Raw genomic sequence first — 17140 nt, forward strand, 5'->3', positions numbered from 1 at the left:
GTAACCAAATATCTGCTGTACAAAGCAACGGCACCGATCTGCCCCGGGGATGGAGACTGACGAGGCTTAAGTACACGTCCGGAAATGTACAGCCAACTCATCCCAAAGCACGAGGCGGGAGCAGGCACGTACAAGATGTGATCGTCCAATGGCAAGCCGGAACATGATGCATTGCAGTGGACTGGGCTTAAAAGAGGAGGAGACAAGACACCCATCCCTCCCCTGACATAGACACACGAATGGAACATAGTACAAACAGAAATACAACTGAGGACGTATCAATGGTCAAGTATCAAATATAATGTAAACTTGCATCGATGAAGTTAATGTTGTTAGTAATTGTTCATAAATTACCATGGTAACACAGAGCTCCAAGGTATAAAAATATGGAGTTTGTCATCAACCAAACAGTAACCAGTTTTAATACCTATAAAAGTTTACGTAGTAAAATTTAGCAAAGCGCTTTACAGTAAATTCAAATGTAAAATTAAACTAATGAAATGTTGTGCAGCACATGCTTATGTTAATTTTTGTTACATTATATGATCATATAAATAAATAAATACTCCCAAAGTCACCAGAATTGAAAGCTTTGGTGCTGTTAAACATTTAGAGATTGAGCTTGTGGTGACTCAGTATTTCACTCAGTATATCTGGGTAAGACACAGTGAACGACTCACTGCTGGCATTCATGAAGAGGTCATAAACTCCACTGGAATAATAAATAGGTCTAATAAAACCATGAGTGGAAATTATTGGTGTAAATTTGTTAGGTTAGGCTTCCTCCAACCAGGAACTATATCCTCCAGTCCACGCGGTGGCGGTAACGCGCCTAACAGCTGCGTCTCCGACCAGTAGAAATCACAGAAGAAGAAAAAGCTGCAGCGGGTATCTCCCGAGCAGTTGAGTTATTACACCGAACGAATCATCTCCAAATTAAATAATTTCTGACAGTTTTACAGTTAGATCCGGTTTAAACATAAAAGCTGGTTATTTTGTCTGTGTTTGAGGAATTAAAAATAAAACGTTCTGTTTTTAAACCCGAGGTAAGTTAAACGGAAGCTGTGTGGCTGAATCCCAAATCGATGTCATTTCCGGTTTAAGTGCACTACATTAGGGATGAAATAATGACGGTCTACACCCTATCTAGTGCACTATTTAACTCATGAGGAGAGATTTGTAATTCTGTTTTAGCGGCACTATTTATAACCTTACTTTATCCTAAAATCCATTGTTTGCTCCCTGCTTATAGCAACTAAAATAAACAACAGTGAGTGTAAAAGTGGCTAAGTAATTTAGCAGCTAAAATAACTTTATATTTCTGTAATGTTTTTAATGTATAAACTGATAAACCGAGGTAAAGTTGGGTTTATATTGGACATTCACTTAACATTCGAGCTTCTCTCTTCGATTTCTCAAGAAATAAACACAAAAAGGACAAAAATGTGTGTGTGTAGCTGGCGAGTTCACGTTGTAAAGAAATACTACGCGCATGCGCACGTAAGCATTCATGTCAACATGTCCGCCATATTGATGAGGGAAAGACCACGCTGTAAACAAATACAAGTAAACGGAGGAGCTTTGGCTTTAGACATTATATATACATTGTCTTTAGACATTTAGCTCATTGTCTTTAGACATTATTTTACTTGTTTACTTTTGATCATAATGTTTGAATTAGACATTACTGATCTTACTCGCGCTACACTCTGTATCAGCGCGTCTACACCACGCGTGATCAGCAACGAGGACTCGTTACTAATACATCACTTCTGACAGAATTTACACTGCAAGCGTGCAAATACAGCATATAATGACAAACTTAAATTAAAATAAACCTTTTGAGCAGCTTGCGACCGCATCACTGTCATGCTTCCGTGCTCCACAAACTCCGCTTTATAAAGTTTATAAACCTTCTCGGTGGTGTTTAATCCCTGACTTAGAGGACACATACTTTCTTCCTCAGTCATGTGATGATTTCTCCTCCGTCTGATGAGGACTGAGGTCATGTTGGGAATAAAATATAACGCTGACAGAAAGTAAACTGAAGAAAGTCAGTGTCGGTGACTCTGAGGCTAAAGCTAGCGGTGTCGCATTACGTGCGTGTGACGATTTGCTGACATTGCTCCTCTTCCGACTACCTACTCAAGTGACGACGAGAGGTTAGGCTATGTCACGTTGTCATAAAGTGGTGTCGGTGCGGTTGTATCGGGGTAGTTTTACAAGTACGAGTACATGAACACAGTATCAGGCTGACACCTGAGTGTCATCGGCATCGGTGCATCCCTAACACACACACACACACACACACACACACACACACACACACACACACACACACACACACACACAATTAAATTGGAGCAGTAAACCATAAGATCTTTGATGACATCATGTACAGGTCAGAGGTCTAGAACTCACTTTCTTTCTCTCTCTTGATAATCGTTGATTTAATGTAAACATTACATTTATCTCTGTAATCTTCTTCCCTATTTGTGGATATTCTTGAGTGAAATAGTTGAGGCCTCCTACGGAACCTATTAAGTTACACAGGAGCAGTGATGAGAATAAACATGACTTTTGGTGCTCATGATTAAATATGGCAGTTTTATTATGAACCCACTAGATTAGAGAAGGAAATACTGAATGTGAAGTGTAGTACGTGTGAATAGATTATCAGTTTAGATACTGAACCTGAACACTACTAACATGCAGTGCTTTCTTGGGGTGGTGATGAAGTTGGAGTTGAACCGGTGAGAAAGATATTAGAGAGAGGCTTCTTTACACTCCTGAGGATGTTCAATTAGAACCTTCACCAAACTCACCTGGTTCAAGTCATCAGCTAATTAAGCGGCCTGCACGAGCTGAGGTGGGTGCTTTAGAGCAGATAAAACACCAAATGTGTTAGATAAGAGTTCAGAGCCTGTGTTCTAGACACATGATTTAGAGTGGAGACTTAGGCTTAGACCTGAGCTTTGGAGTTATTCTGATTATAGGTTTCAGTGAGGAAGTGACTGAAGTTAAGGAGAGGAACTGAAAATAAAGTTATAGTCTTTCTGAGTAAACAGAATAAGGCTATATTAGTGTTACCGGGGGAGGGGGGGGAAGAAACTCGTAGCAGCGCTGATGAAATACATATACATAACAAAAACTGCTAGGAAAAAAAAAACTCAGGCCATTTGCTTAGCCTAATACGTTTTTTTCCATCTGCACAAAATTATTTTTGCAGCCGCTTTTGCAATAAAAAGAGTTAAAGTCGAGGGTCCCTCGACTTTAAGAGAGGAGCAGTGAACCATTGACATCATGTACAGATTTAGCATGAAGGTGTGATTGACAGTTTTTAGAAATCACTTCCTAATCCTATGCTAAGATGAATACTACTAGGCTACTACTCTAATAATAATAATAATAATAATAATAATAATAATAATAATAATAATAATGAGAAGAAGAAAGATAGATTAAAGGGTGAAGAGTAAAATCAATATAAAGTGGGGCTGTTTTGTCTTCAGCAAGAATACCTAGTGCTAATAAGTAAATTGTCAACAACATTGTATATATATCTAGTGCCTGGTAATCAACCTCCTCATCTGGTGAGAGGACAGTCCACTCATCCTCACATTTCACACAGTATGAATAATAATGATAACAAAAGGAAGTAAAGCTAAATTAATGTTTTAACTGAGAGCAATACTTTGTACCCATATTTCCAACTGTATAGTAGATTGCACACAGTTTTTGCTTGTTACGTTTAGACCCGAGGGGATTGCAAACTTCAAAAGTACCATCGTCATTATAACATTCTTCCTCAACTTCCTCAAGCAGATGCTGAGGATCATCAGCCATAGTCCGTTGTGTTTATGCTTTTGGTAAATATGACATCTAAAGGACTCATACTTTGAAAAGGTCCTCTGACAGTCATTAAGACCAAAAGTTATTGAAAAATTTGCCTCATGTGCATGATTGAGACCAATGTGCTGGATTAATTTGACAATCGTTCTCTGAGAGCATTTAGGACACCAGAATAGGCGAGGCATTTTTGGCAGATATTACTGTAAGAGGTTGATTACTCTGGTAACTGGAGTAGGTAGAGGCTTGTCACCATCCATAGTAAGTTTCAAAACATATTGCTGAAGAAAAATCTGTTTCTTGAAGAGTGTTCTTCAAATGAGATGGATATGTTGAACAGAAGACAAAATAAGCACAAAATGAAGCAAGAGCCCTTTCATCCACACTGCTAGCCCAGCAGATCTCTATCCCATCTACTTTGATGACTGCAGTGACTCTCCTTGTAAACACAGTTTTGCAGTCAGTGACTTCTGGTACTTGCAGTGGTAACAGCAGACTTTCTATGCCAGCGACTTGCCTTCGAGCCTCAGCTTTATTAACTGTTCAGAAAAAACTGTTTTTTTCTTCTCAATGGAATATTTAGGAAAGGGAGGGGAGGAGAGAAGAAAAAAGGTGATGTTCATCACCACCCCAAGAAAGCACTGCATGTTAGTAGTGTTCAGAGTCAGTATCTAAACTGATAGTCTATTCACACACACATTAGCGCTAATACACTTCACATCCAGTATTTCCTTCTCTAATGTAGTGGGTTCATTGGTAACAGGTTTGTCTGATTAGTATTCTGGAGAAGGTTAACAATGTCGGTGTGTTGGTTTGGAGTTGTAGTTTGTGTTTGCCATGTTTGTAGTCTGAGGTGCATTCTGAGAAACGGAGTCGCTGGTTTGCTGTGACATGACAATGACACTTGAGAGTTTACTGTTCAAGACTCAGAATTACTATACATTACTATAATTACCATCAAGCTGCACATGACATTTTATGAAAGTAGTACTATGTTTTTGCTTATTTACCGGTACCTCATACAGTCAAAAGGTTATTGAATTTTAATTATTTTTCTTAAAAATAAAATAAAAAAATCTAAAAACTGAGTTGTGTCGTGGAAATTAGACAACACTTGCAGACTCGTCCTCTGAGGTGAAAAAGGTTTATTACAGAAAGATGGTTAATACAGCATAGAAGAAGTATCCCAGAAGACAAAAAAAATGACATGATCATCCTGTTTACAACGTTTACAGCCAGGCTCTTAATGCATGCTGTTACCTTCTTGAGCATTAGTGAATGTTTGCACCTTTTGGAATAGTCGTGTACGAGTCCTTCAATTGTCCTCAGTGTGAAAAGATGGATCGGAACATCATATAACCGCTACTGGAAAGGGCTAAAATATGCAGGAAAAGCAAAGTATGTGAAGGACCTGGAGGATTTTTCTGAAGAACAGTGGGCAGTTTAACTGCTCAGGACAAACAAGGGACTCATGAACAACTATCATAACACATAAAAAGAGTCGTGGATCATTCAGGTAACGACACACAGTATTAAGAAGCAAACGTGTGTAAACTTTTGAATGGGGGTAATTTTGATTAATTCAGCTATTATCTTGTGGACTATATGTAAACATCTGTTATGTGAAATAGCTTATTCATGGCGGTACTAAATAAGAAACTTAGGATTTTTATGATCAATCTTATTTTGTTAAGAGTATTAAGATTTTGTAGATTCTGCAAGTGGTATGTAAACTTCCGATCGCAACTGTATAGCCACCCAGCTACCAACACACACACACACACACACACACACACACACACACACACACACACACACACACACACACACACACACACACACACACACACACACACACACACACACACACACACACACACACACACACACACACACACACACACACACACACACACACACACACACACACACACAATTTCAACCACTTAAAAACAGCAAGGACTTTTATAAACAATCAAAAATAGACTATAATATGAACATTTTAACAAATTAACAAAGACACCACAGTTAAAACACTCTAAATACCTTCTTTTTGCAAAAGTTTTCAAAAGTCTTCTCTTGCACCCGCACTCTCAATCTGATGCCAGCTGGAGCCACCTCTTCATGGTCCCCTCAACCTCCATCTCTGCAGCTTTAGCCGTGAAGAGGTTTCTATGAACATTGGAAGAAAGCAATACATATCGTAAGCTTATTATGAATCTTAAGCATTAATTACGTTTATACCATGGTCAGTGTGAATATTGGATTCTGAATGGCTGGAAGGTGTGCATTATAACCGTTTATTGCACAGGTAGTTCCAGTCAGTTTGATCACTGTGAACATTTCTAAATCAACGCGCAGCCTACATGCACACACAAACACACACACGCACATACACTCGAGCATACAGAGACATTCGTTAACACACATTCATACACACAGACACTTCTTGCCGGTGCTGTCTGCAACTTTAACAAAAAAAATAACTTTGCTGGTGAAAAGTTACATTATATTTCTCAGCAATGAGGTGTTACCATCACTGTTTGTGAAGTAATTCAACTCTCAGTTTTACTACACTACTGCTGCGCAACACTGACTATGTTTACATGGACAGCAGTAATCTAATTATTGACCTTACTCTGAGTAAGATAATAACGTGATTAAGGTGTCACCGCGCCACACCGTCCGATGTCCCTCCAGAATTTCACGTATCAACATACAGTTCGTCTTCGTTATGGTATAGTATACAGTTTTGGGTGTTTTTATTTATTTTTTTTATGAACGCTTTAACGCAGTTATTTATTTGTCATGCTGTACGTGCAAATAGACAACTGCTTGAAGCCGTGAGCTGCATCCCAAATCGTGCACTTAGCGTCTCTATAGTAGCCGAGATAGATGTATTTTCCTAACTACAGGCCTATAGTAGGCAAGTATGCGGTTTGGGATGCAGCGGTGCTCTCTTGTTCGCCGTAAAATGTTGAGCACTGCCGTGTGTGTACGTGTCCTGTCGCAAAATGTGGTGAAAACTCACACAACGTTAATAATGTGATTCAGGTGTTTACATGTCTGTAATACACGTTGATAATGCGACTAAAACAGGAGTACTCGACATGTCTTAATTCGATTAGTGCTTACTTCGAGTAACTTGACTTTAATCAGATTAAGGTAATTAAAAATTGCTGTTAAGGGCTAATAGAAATTAACTGTCATTTTAAACTTCTAATCAAAGTTTGTGCTAATAAAATCAATGACAGCTTTAATGTTATTAATTGTGGAAAGACCATGGTATAAGCGGGGTAATCCATGGCTAGGTGACGATTTGAACGAGTGGTTCTTTTCCTCCACATCATGCACTAAAATTGTTTAATGCACATCTAGCTGTGGATTACCCCTTACATATAATCTGAGAGAGACAGCTAATTCTGTATGTAAACAGATATACTTACCAATCATGACCTCTCCAAGTTGGAGAGTGGCCAGTGAAGTCTTTCCATTGACTCCCCTCCAATTGAGGTTCTTTGCAAGGGAGTTAGCAATCACCCTCTTCAATATGCGCCAGGTGCAGTCGAGCACATCTGCCCTGTCAATAAGCGCCAACCAGTTTACCCGAAACCGATGATTTTTAAAACAATAATATAATATAAAATAATATAAAATATAAATAATTAATAAGCATGTATTGCCTTGTCAACTGTGTCAGTGCTTCTCACTACTCCTGCAGTTACCCTGCCCTGTGTGCTTTCCATGTTTTGCTCCTCTACCAAAGATTAGGTCATAACTGTTCCCTCATATCAAAGTGGTGTTGAATGTTGTGCTTTGAGTACGAGTGTGTCACCTTGAGAAAACAAACACTCTCAGTAGCTGTGTAATTGTGCAAGCAATTGTTAACAAAAAAAGAAAAAAATTCTCACCAGTTTTTGCTTGCAATCTGGGCTCTGTTGCATCCTTTGCTCCAGACTACGCAGTTGAGGAAGATCTTGCAGGGCAGTAAATCTTCATCAGTATCCAAAGACTGCACCTGGAACACCTGTAGTTGAAGCAAGCTCAGTGGTTTGTTGGTCCAGCACCATCTCTAATTTAGTCAACGCCTCCCTCAGCATGGCTATGGTAAAGAAGTTAACAATATTTACAAATGATACACACTACAAAACTGTACAACTCCATCCTCAGTCTTATTCCTAACCTACACAAATTCTAGTAAGATGGCTGAGTGGAAATCACGGTTAATTAATACCTACAAAAGAAAGTCAATCAGAAAGCAGGAGAATACTTGGTACTGCCGGTACTGAAAAAAAAACGTTATCGTATCATTCTTTTTAAAATTTTAGTATCAACTTGGTACAGATTCTTTTGACATCACAACTTACCAATTACAACATCCTTGAATTGCAGGGATGCCAAGGATATTTTCCCATTCATTTGTAACAGATAGCTACACGGTGACAGGGGCGGCTGTGGATCAGGTGGTAGAGTGGGTTGTCCACTAATCCACTAATCGTAGGGTTGGCAGTTTGATTCTCAGTCCACATGACTCCACATGCCAAAGTGTCCTTGGGTAAGACACTGAACCCCAAGTTGCTCCTGATGGCAAGTTAGCACCTTGCATGGCAGCTCTGCTACCATTGGTGTGTGAATGGGTAAAAGAGACACAGTGTAAAGCGCTTTGGATAAAAGTGTTTTATAAGTGCGCCATTTACCATTTTACCATTTAGTGACACAGAAGCGGAGTCCGTTCCATTCCGTGGTGTTTTAATTAACGGAAGTAAAAAAAGAGATGAAGAGAAGGGTGGGGTCTTAGGAAGCAATAAAAAGAACAGGTGACTAGGTGAGAGAAAGCGGGACACGGAAATGAGAGCCAGGTGGGAATGGCGGAACTGATGGTGTGCGTTTGCCAAGGACCATGCTAATGCTCTTACTGTGGATTATAACCTTGTGGATATTGATTCAGGAGGCTGGCGAACACTTCGGGAATATTCTGCCAAGGTGAATAAACGAGCGAGCGGAGTTTTGAGGGTTCGGAGGCACATCACGGTTTTGAGATCCTTTCTTTAATACTTTTGTAGAGAACCAGTATGTTTAAATCATTGGATGTTACTGTCTGTAAAGAACTCAGAGTGTTAAGCGGAATCTGACTGCCGGTTTCCCATGCTTTCGGGATCACGAACTCCCGTACGCCTAAATCACCGCCATTGAAGTGCAGCTTTTAAAGTGAACAACTTTTAGTTTTGGTTAAGAATTATTTTGGGGTTAAATGTTTTTTTTTCTGCCTTTTGTGTGTGAAAATTTTCTTTAATGAATAGAGCCTTGTTTCCTTATGGGTGCGTTTATTAACTTTTTGGTTTTCATTATTTCAGTTTCTATGACTGAAACGATCTGTATTTTCTTATGTTTATTGCATAAATAATAATAAACTTATTTTGTAAGAATTGAGTAGCCTACTGATTTTTTTATTCTGAGTGATGTCCAAATTATAAGTTATAAGTGACTGTTAATTTGAACTGTCTGGCGTCCAAACCCCATAAGGTAACACGCTACAGAGTGGCGCCCAAATGGGGACCGAACCGTAAGATTTAGAAAGTTTAGTTGGGGTACTGATCTTAACAGACTTGGACATTTGCGTTATTGATGGACTTGACCATTGTTAATTATTGTGAAATACAGTGTGTACATATATTTTCAGTTTTTCTGGTTGGTGTTTACATGAAATGTATGGTTATTGAGAACATTCAGGAGTCTGTGTAACTACTTGCTGCTCTGTATTGTTTCTCTTATTCCCTGGCCATGTCTACCCCTACCCATCGAATCAAGCGCATCATTACTCTTGTCTTCTTGATGAAGGAAAGAGCCAGGCTTCCACATTCAGTGGAAAAGCAGAGACTGCCCGTGATTTTGCAAGCAGCTGTTATCTGCCTTGCTACAAAAGCTCAATGGAAGGGAAACCGCTCCCAGCCTTTTTCGGGCGTAGACCTCTTGCTGATAGGTGAACTTGGCGACCAGTACTTTATGGAAAATTTTCCAGTCACGCACATAGTCTTATTGAGCAACGAAAGAGCCAGGCTTCCACTTTCTGTGGAAAACCAGAGACTCCCTTTCATTTTGTAAGCAAATGTTAACTGCTTTGCTATGAAAGCACAAAAGAAGGAAATCTGCTCTGTCCAAGGTGTCGCTTTCCGGCTGTTCCTGGAGGAGCTGATCCTACAGTGATGACAACCGGTCAGTTATTAAAGCAAAGTTCAAAATTGCTATCTTGTTTCTGCCCGGTCTCGAACCAGGGACCTTTTGCGTGTTAGGCAAACATGATAACCACTACACTACAGAAACCATGACAAAGGTGTGAGTCGGCTCTTCCCTACAGTCTGCTGATGAGAAGAGCACATACTTAAACTTTTGTTCAGCAGGGTTGAACTGCCTAGTGTGGCATTGGTGGTATAGAGGTGAGCATAGCTGCCTTCCAAGCAGTTGACCCGGGTTCGATTCCCGGCCAATGCATGGATTCTAACTCGGAGCCTCTGGAGCTGCTTTATGGTAGTTGGCACAAAAAGAAAGAATCACCTACCTAAAAATTAATGGGTCAAGAGAATGTGCCCTAGGCTTCTCTGCAGGCCTCCCACAACTCTTTCTGCTCCCCACTTGAATTCTTAGTGCTTCTTTGCTGTTTGTAAGCACAGCATTATCCAACAGGGCACGTTTGACCCGTGAACAGGGGCGAAAATGTTAGAAAATGCCGTCTCTCCGTGTCTGTCTTTTGTTAGCGACAAGCTAGCATGCAAACTGTGATGAGAGGTGTACATTTTCCACAATCAGCCATCTATATAGTCAATGTTTTATATTTAATAAGCAAATATGTCTATGTGCTGATTGGTCTTAAGCAGCGTTGTCCAATCTTCAGCTTTTCGTTCCAATCTAGCAGGAGCCACACCTGATTCCAATTGTTGGATCCGCTGATCTTGGCTTTCAATAGACTAAAGTGTGGCTTCTGCTTGGTTAGAATGACAACCTGCAACCACACTGGCCCATTCTGGAGAAGACTGGACAACCCTGATCTAAAGCAAATAAAGACCGAGGTAAGTGCCACTTTGTGAGTTCTGAATCCGTCATGCCGACTCGACGTCACTCGATGAACAGCGAAGGAACTGGTAGATGAGAAGACTTCCCACTGTTGACGAATGGCGATTTCAAGTTGAGGGTGCGTTTGCTTTGCGTTTTCCCGCTTGGAGGTGGGGAATTACAAGTCGCAACCTCTTCTCAAGCGCATCATTACTCTTGTCTTCTTGATGAAGGAAAGAGCCAGGCTTCCACATTCAGTGGAAAAGCAGAGACTGCCCGTGATTTTGAAAGCAGCTGTTATCTGCCTTGCTACAAAAGCTCAATGGAAGGGAAACCGCTCCCAGCCTTTTTCGGGCGTAGACCTCTTGCTGATAGGTGAACTTGGCGACCAGTACTTTATGGAAAATTTTCCAGTCACGCACAGAGTCTTATTGAGCAACGAAAGAGCCAGGCTTCCACTTTCTGTGGAAAACCAGAGACTCCCTTTCATTTTGTAAGCAAATGTTAACTGCTTTGCTACGAAAGCACAAAAGAAGGAAATCTGCTCTGTCCAAGGTGTCGCTTTCCAGCTGTTCCTGGAGGACCTGATCCTACAGTGATGACAACCGGTCAGTTATTAAAGCAAAGTTCAAAATTGCTATCTTGTTTCTGCCCGGTCTCGAACCAGGGACCTTTTGCGTGTTAGGCAAACATGATAACCACTACACTACAGAAACCATGACAAAGGTGTGAGTCGGCTCTTCCCTACAGTCTGCTGATGAGAAGAGCACATACTTAAACTTTTGTTCAGCAGGGTTGAACTGCCTAGTGTGGCATTGGTGGTATAGAGGTGAGCATAGCTGCCTTCCAAGCAGTTGACTCGGGTTCGATTCCCGGCCAATGCATGGATTCTAACTCGGAGCCTCTGGAGCTGCTTTATGGTAGTTGGCACAAAAAGAAAGAATCACCTACCTGAAAGTAAATGGGGAACAGAATGTGCCATAGGCTTCACTGCAGGCCTCCCACAACTCTTTCTGCTTCCCACTTGAACTCTTAGTGCTTCTTTGCTGTTTGTAAACACAGCATTATCCAACAGGGCACGTTTGACCCGTGAACAGGGGCGAAAATGTTAGAAAATGCCGTCTCTCCGTGTCTGTCTTTTGTTAGCGACAAGCTAGCATGCAAATTGTGATGAGAGGTGTACATTTTCCGCAATCAGCCATCTATATAGTCAATGTTTTATATGTAATAAGCAAAAATGTCTATATGCTGATTGGTCTTAAGCAGCGTTGTCCAATCTTCAGGTGAGCATAGCTGCCTTCAAAAGCTCAATGGAAGGGAAACCGCTCCCAGCCTTTTTCGGGCGTAGACCTCTTGCTGATAGGTGAACTTGGCGACCAGTACTTTATGGAAAATTTTCCAGTCACGCACATAGTCTTATTGAGCAACGAAAGAGCCAGGCTTCCACTTTCTGTGGAAAACCAGAGACTCCCTTTCATTTTGTAAGCAAATGTTAACTGCTTTGCTATGAAAGCACAAAAGAAGGAAATCTGCTGTTGTGGATAAAAAATGTCATAAAATAAACATAAGGGAGAAGAAGGAAAAACGGGCACCTAGACACATAGAAGCGGGATTAGGCGGACATTGACAGATTGGAATTACGAGCAATTTAAGAGCAGTAATAGTCAAAAAAAAGTCAAAAAGAAGTGTACGAGCTGAGGAGTGCTAAAAACACACACACACACACTCGTGCAGTCAAGGGCGGGCAAGTAGACACAACATACATAAACACACTCTCTCTTCCTCATACACACACATGAATAACTTTAATAATATCTTATAGTAATAGAGAAACTCTATAAAAAACAGAATAGTAGGATATGCAGGACAGTAGAACTGTAATGATATTAAGAAGTTGGAAGTACAGTAAACCGCTTTTCAAGTAGTATAAATATATATAAACTAAGAAATATAGTGCAAATATGAAAATAAATTATAAACGAGAAATACAGGAAAAAAAGGAAAATATAACTTACTCATGATTCAGATGGTGAAGATTCTCGTCTCGCAAGGAAAGCCTTAATTTTTAGAGAACCATGAAGAAAGCCAGTTATAAGGGTGGCTGCCCCCCCCCCCCTCGAGATAACGATAAGACCAAGGTCCCTCCCGGTTGTTTAGTCGTCTTGCTTACGTCATTTTTTTAACCTAGGGAATTGAGAATCCTGGTTTTTGACAACCTAGGTAAATGAGAATCCTGGTTTTTGACAACCTAGGTAAATGAGAATCCTGGTTTTTGACAACCTAGGTAACTAGAAACTCTGGGTTTTTGTTTCCTGGGTTGTTTGAAATGCCTGGGTTCTGATTTTATGTGTAAATTAAAATCCCTGGTTTCAATTCTATGGGTACGTGAAATAGGCCTTTTCTGGAAACCTATGGGTTATCTAGTGTGTAAATACAGTATAAATACTGGAGCTTAAGCTCAGGATATGGGGATCACTTCTGAGAATTCTCATCGGTGTGGATCTCGTGTGGTGGAATGAAACAATAAAGCTGGACCCTTGCTTCTTCTCACTCACGGCTGGTGTATTTTTTCTATCTCCAACTGGTCTCAGAGGTAGATGTGAGTATTGGCTTCTAAGTTGAATTTTAAATGTTTTTGGGTAATAGGCTAAATTCGAACCAACATTTGGCACCCCAGATGGGACTGGGCTAAGATCTATATGTCTGGAATCTCTTCCGTGAGACTTCGCTCTCTAAGCAACAGACAGGCCGTATAGGAAAAGGCATTGCAGACGCCTGTTATGTCAAAGCTCTGTTTTAGTGGTCTGTTGTTACGATTGAGAAGCCCCGGGGTGGGAAGAAAGACTAAGTGGGTCTCCAAAAGAACCTGGAGTGAGTGAGAATAGGTAAGAGAAGTGTAGATTGTAGAATGTACTTTTTATAATTGTAATAAAGAAATGGTATATGTGTTGTGTGAGTGAAAGTCCTGCAATACCGCTGGAGGAAGGGAAAAAAGGTAGAAAAAAGAGTAGAGAAATAGAGAAGTACTCCAGGGCTGGATAGAAAGCAGGTGGAAAATGAGGCCTCAGACCCCAGATACCGGCTACTAGACTAGACTAGCAGTCTAGTGGCGGCTGCATTGGTGGGGACCCCTAATACCGCTGGAAAAGGATTAGATAAAAGATAGATAGATTAGATTCCAGGGCTGGATAGAGAGGGGAATAAATCCTGGGCCCAGGTCCGGGTCGTGCAATACAGCATGCCCGGTGTATGAATGGAATATGTACTAACAAATGTGTGTGCTTAAAATATATGTGCTTAGAATATGAGTGTGGTGTGAGAGCGTGTAAGTTTTGGAGACAGGGAAAAAGTATTTATTAGTGCTCTGAACAAGAGCTCCATACATTAGACGCTTGATAAGATTTAGGGAAAAAGAAAAAAGGGAAAAAAAGAAAAAAGGGAGAATAATAATAATAATTTTTTTTGAAAAAGTTGTATTTAATTTATGTGACTGTAAGCTTCATACATACGGAGCTGGTGTGAAGGCGTTTTATATTCTGAGACCACAATGGTGTGTATGTAATAACTAAATATGTGTAAGAGAGTGTGTGACACAATGTGTATATGAGTGTGCCGATGTTGTTGATAGAAAGGGGTGTATGTGTGTGTTCCTATCTGTTCTTATCTGCGCAAGCAGGCCTGTCTTCTGTGTGGAAAGGAAAAAAGGAAAAGAAGAAAAATGTGTGTGTGTGCGCACTTCAGATTGAGCTGACTAATATAGAACAGTGTGAGATTTTTGTTTTTAAATTTGTTTTAATGTTTTGAATCTGATATGGACTTTCTGTGAGTCGGGTGTGACTGTGTGTATTATAACTTTATTGGTATCAATAACTGCTGTTTTAAAAACTGGAGGAGCATGCAAGAATTGTAAACAAAAAAAAAAAAAAAAAAAAAACGTTTATTTTTTTCTTTTTTTTAATATTTTAGGCATCTGTCAGACTGCCCATTGGGTGAATAAGAACTTCCAGACCAGTAATATATAACAAAATTGTTGAGAAATCAGGGAGTCAGTCCATTGGGACCTTTTCATTTATATTCCATAAATTATGAAGGTGTTGTTCAGTTAAATGACGAATAATAATACAATTTAATTTTTGTTTAATTACCCAAAATTGGGTAATGTTGAATAGGTAAATATTATGTCTAAGAATATTGTAAACATGTAAGAATTGTCTGTTGTGTGAGGCTGTGTGAATTACCTAAAGTTAAACTTAAAACTTATAAGAGTAATTGAATCATTTAACTTAATTAATTAATCATCATAAGTAAATTGAATGTATGTACTCTGAGTGTATGTGAGTCCCTAGGGAGGCTGGCTGGGCCAAGTACGGACGGAAGGGAAAAGCGGGCATAAATCGGTATGAGATAGGCTAAGCAGGCGGGAACAACGGACAAGGTAGGAGGAAAACATTTGGCTGTGAGGCATAACTTAGTGGATTTAGGGGGTGTGTGCGACCGACTCTAAGGGCTGAGAGGTGTGAGACACGACCAGAGTTATGGCTGAATGTAAGAAAAAGATGAGCCCGATAGAGAGGGTGATAAGCAAACACTGTACAGATGAGAAGGACATTAGACATTATTGTAAAAAATGGAGTGAGAAGACAAGTGGTGAGTGGAAATGGCCCGAGGAAGGTACTTTTGATGAACAGCTATGCCAGATAATGAAAGAGAGATTAGTTGTATGGAATGAACAGAAAAAAGGCTTGAGAGTGAGGGAGAAATGTGTGAAGACAGAGAAGATAGTGGACTGGTTTGTGGAGGCAGGGAAAGAAGAGAAGGAGAAGGATAGGCGGCAGAGAGAACGAGCAGAGGCGGTGATACGGAAGAAAGAAGAAAGGGAAGCAAGCCTAGGAAAAAAGATAAAAGAAGCCATTCAGGAGGAATTGGCCGAGGCCCCGCCCTCATATAATCCTCAGTACCGCCCTCCAGTGAGACCTGTCGGAAGTGCCCCACCCGCCGGGCTCTACATGATGCAAGACCTGGAAGACAGAGAAGATGAATGGAAGGAAACTAAGGTGGACATAAAGGGAACATTCACCGGATACCAAAGAATGAGGCATCGCATGCGGGAGGATGGAGAACGTATCAAAATGGAAGAAGGAGCTGCCGGATACGAGGATAGAACCCCGGTCGAGAGCGAAAAGCCCACGGCTGGACCTCCCACAGGTAGGCAACAAGGAGAGGGACAGGGAACTACAGGAGTATATGAAAAACTGGACCCGCACTCCGGGGTGGCCGGAGCACAGGGAGATTCCCCCCAGCACTAGCACCCCGAGGCCAGGGTCACGGCCGATGGTGCACAAGCAAAAAGACAAGGAACTGGAGGAAATACAGGAGCAGGAGGGGCATGGGACCAGGGGCAATCAAGAAAGTTGTCGGAGCGAGAGAGGGCACGAGGGTGGAAACGGAGCACGAGGGGCTCCACATACCAAAAGAGGAGGAAAAAGTGAGCCGAGAGACAATGTGGGGCGGATGGTCCGTATAGAGGGGGATGTGGTGCTCTCCCCATATGCTGTCGAGGAGGATAAGGAATTGGAGGGCAGGATTCGACGGCTAGAGGACGGGATATCATACGGAGTGGGTAAAATGGATGAATTGAAAAATCTCGCAGGTCAAGCGTTCCAAATGGCGACTGCTGTGAAGAATAAGTATGCGCACAAGCCGCGTTTGGGAGAGTCAAAATCACAAAGGTCGAGAAGAGCACTGAACCAGTCAGCAGGAAAACATGTGAAAAGCCTGAGTAAGGCCTCAAAAGTCCTAATATATCACCAGCAGAAGAAGAAGCAAGTAAGTTCAGACATGGAACTGGACGACCAAGTGGGGACTGAGAGCGAGGGGACTGAAACAGACAACGAAGGAAAAGTTGAACAAGAAGTCAATGAGGAGGAGGACTTGGACGATTTGAAGCTTAGAGGAGCTAGAACACTATGGAACAGGGAAAGCCTGACGCCCCCAGTGAGATTCAAACCTGGTGTCACAGCGTGCTTGGCGCATGCCCGCTCCCAGTCGGAGCCCAGCCTTACTCAGATGCCCCTCATGGTTAAAGGAAAAGCCCTACATTATGCACCCTGGAGTTTCATGGACCTAACAGGCCTGATCCAACGATTACCCAACATGTGTGAAGGGGGGCAGAAATGGATTACACAGTTTGAGGAAAAAACATCAGGACAGCACCTGGCGATAGGCGATATCAAAGCCATTCTCT

At 41.1% G+C, this 17140-nt stretch overlaps 1 protein-coding gene and 4 non-coding genes across 9 annotated transcripts in view; 3 read left to right on the plus strand and 2 right to left on the minus strand.

Annotated features, from left to right (window-relative positions):
- The window catches only part of LOC128630608 (NLR family CARD domain-containing protein 3-like), a 15877-nt gene extending 15300 nt beyond the window's left edge, over positions 1 to 577 (plus strand). For all 5 annotated transcript variants that reach the window (XM_053679005.1, XM_053679007.1, XM_053679006.1 and 2 more), the window contains one exon: positions 1 to 577. This exon is cut by the window's left edge and continues 206 nt beyond it. The gene's annotated coding sequence lies outside the window, so the exon portion shown is untranslated.
- Positions 578 to 10097: 9520 nt separating this feature from the next.
- On the minus strand, positions 10098 to 10170 carry trnav-aac (transfer RNA valine (anticodon AAC)). Its single transcript has one exon. It is a non-coding gene; the product is annotated as a tRNA-Val (tRNA).
- A 96-nt stretch (positions 10171 to 10266) lies between these two features.
- On the plus strand, positions 10267 to 10338 carry trnag-ucc (transfer RNA glycine (anticodon UCC)). Its single transcript has one exon. It is a non-coding gene; the product is annotated as a tRNA-Gly (tRNA).
- A 1201-nt stretch (positions 10339 to 11539) lies between these two features.
- trnav-aac (transfer RNA valine (anticodon AAC)) lies at positions 11540 to 11612 on the minus strand. Its single transcript has one exon. It is a non-coding gene; the product is annotated as a tRNA-Val (tRNA).
- A 96-nt stretch (positions 11613 to 11708) lies between these two features.
- trnag-ucc (transfer RNA glycine (anticodon UCC)) lies at positions 11709 to 11780 on the plus strand. Its single transcript has one exon. It is a non-coding gene; the product is annotated as a tRNA-Gly (tRNA).
- The last annotated feature ends 5360 nt before the right edge of the window (positions 11781 to 17140 follow it).

The sequence above is a fragment of the Ictalurus punctatus genome, unplaced genomic scaffold (assembly GCF_001660625.3).
Source record: "Ictalurus punctatus breed USDA103 unplaced genomic scaffold, Coco_2.0 Super-Scaffold_100058, whole genome shotgun sequence".
NCBI classification, from domain to species: domain Eukaryota; kingdom Metazoa; phylum Chordata; class Actinopteri; order Siluriformes; family Ictaluridae; genus Ictalurus; species Ictalurus punctatus.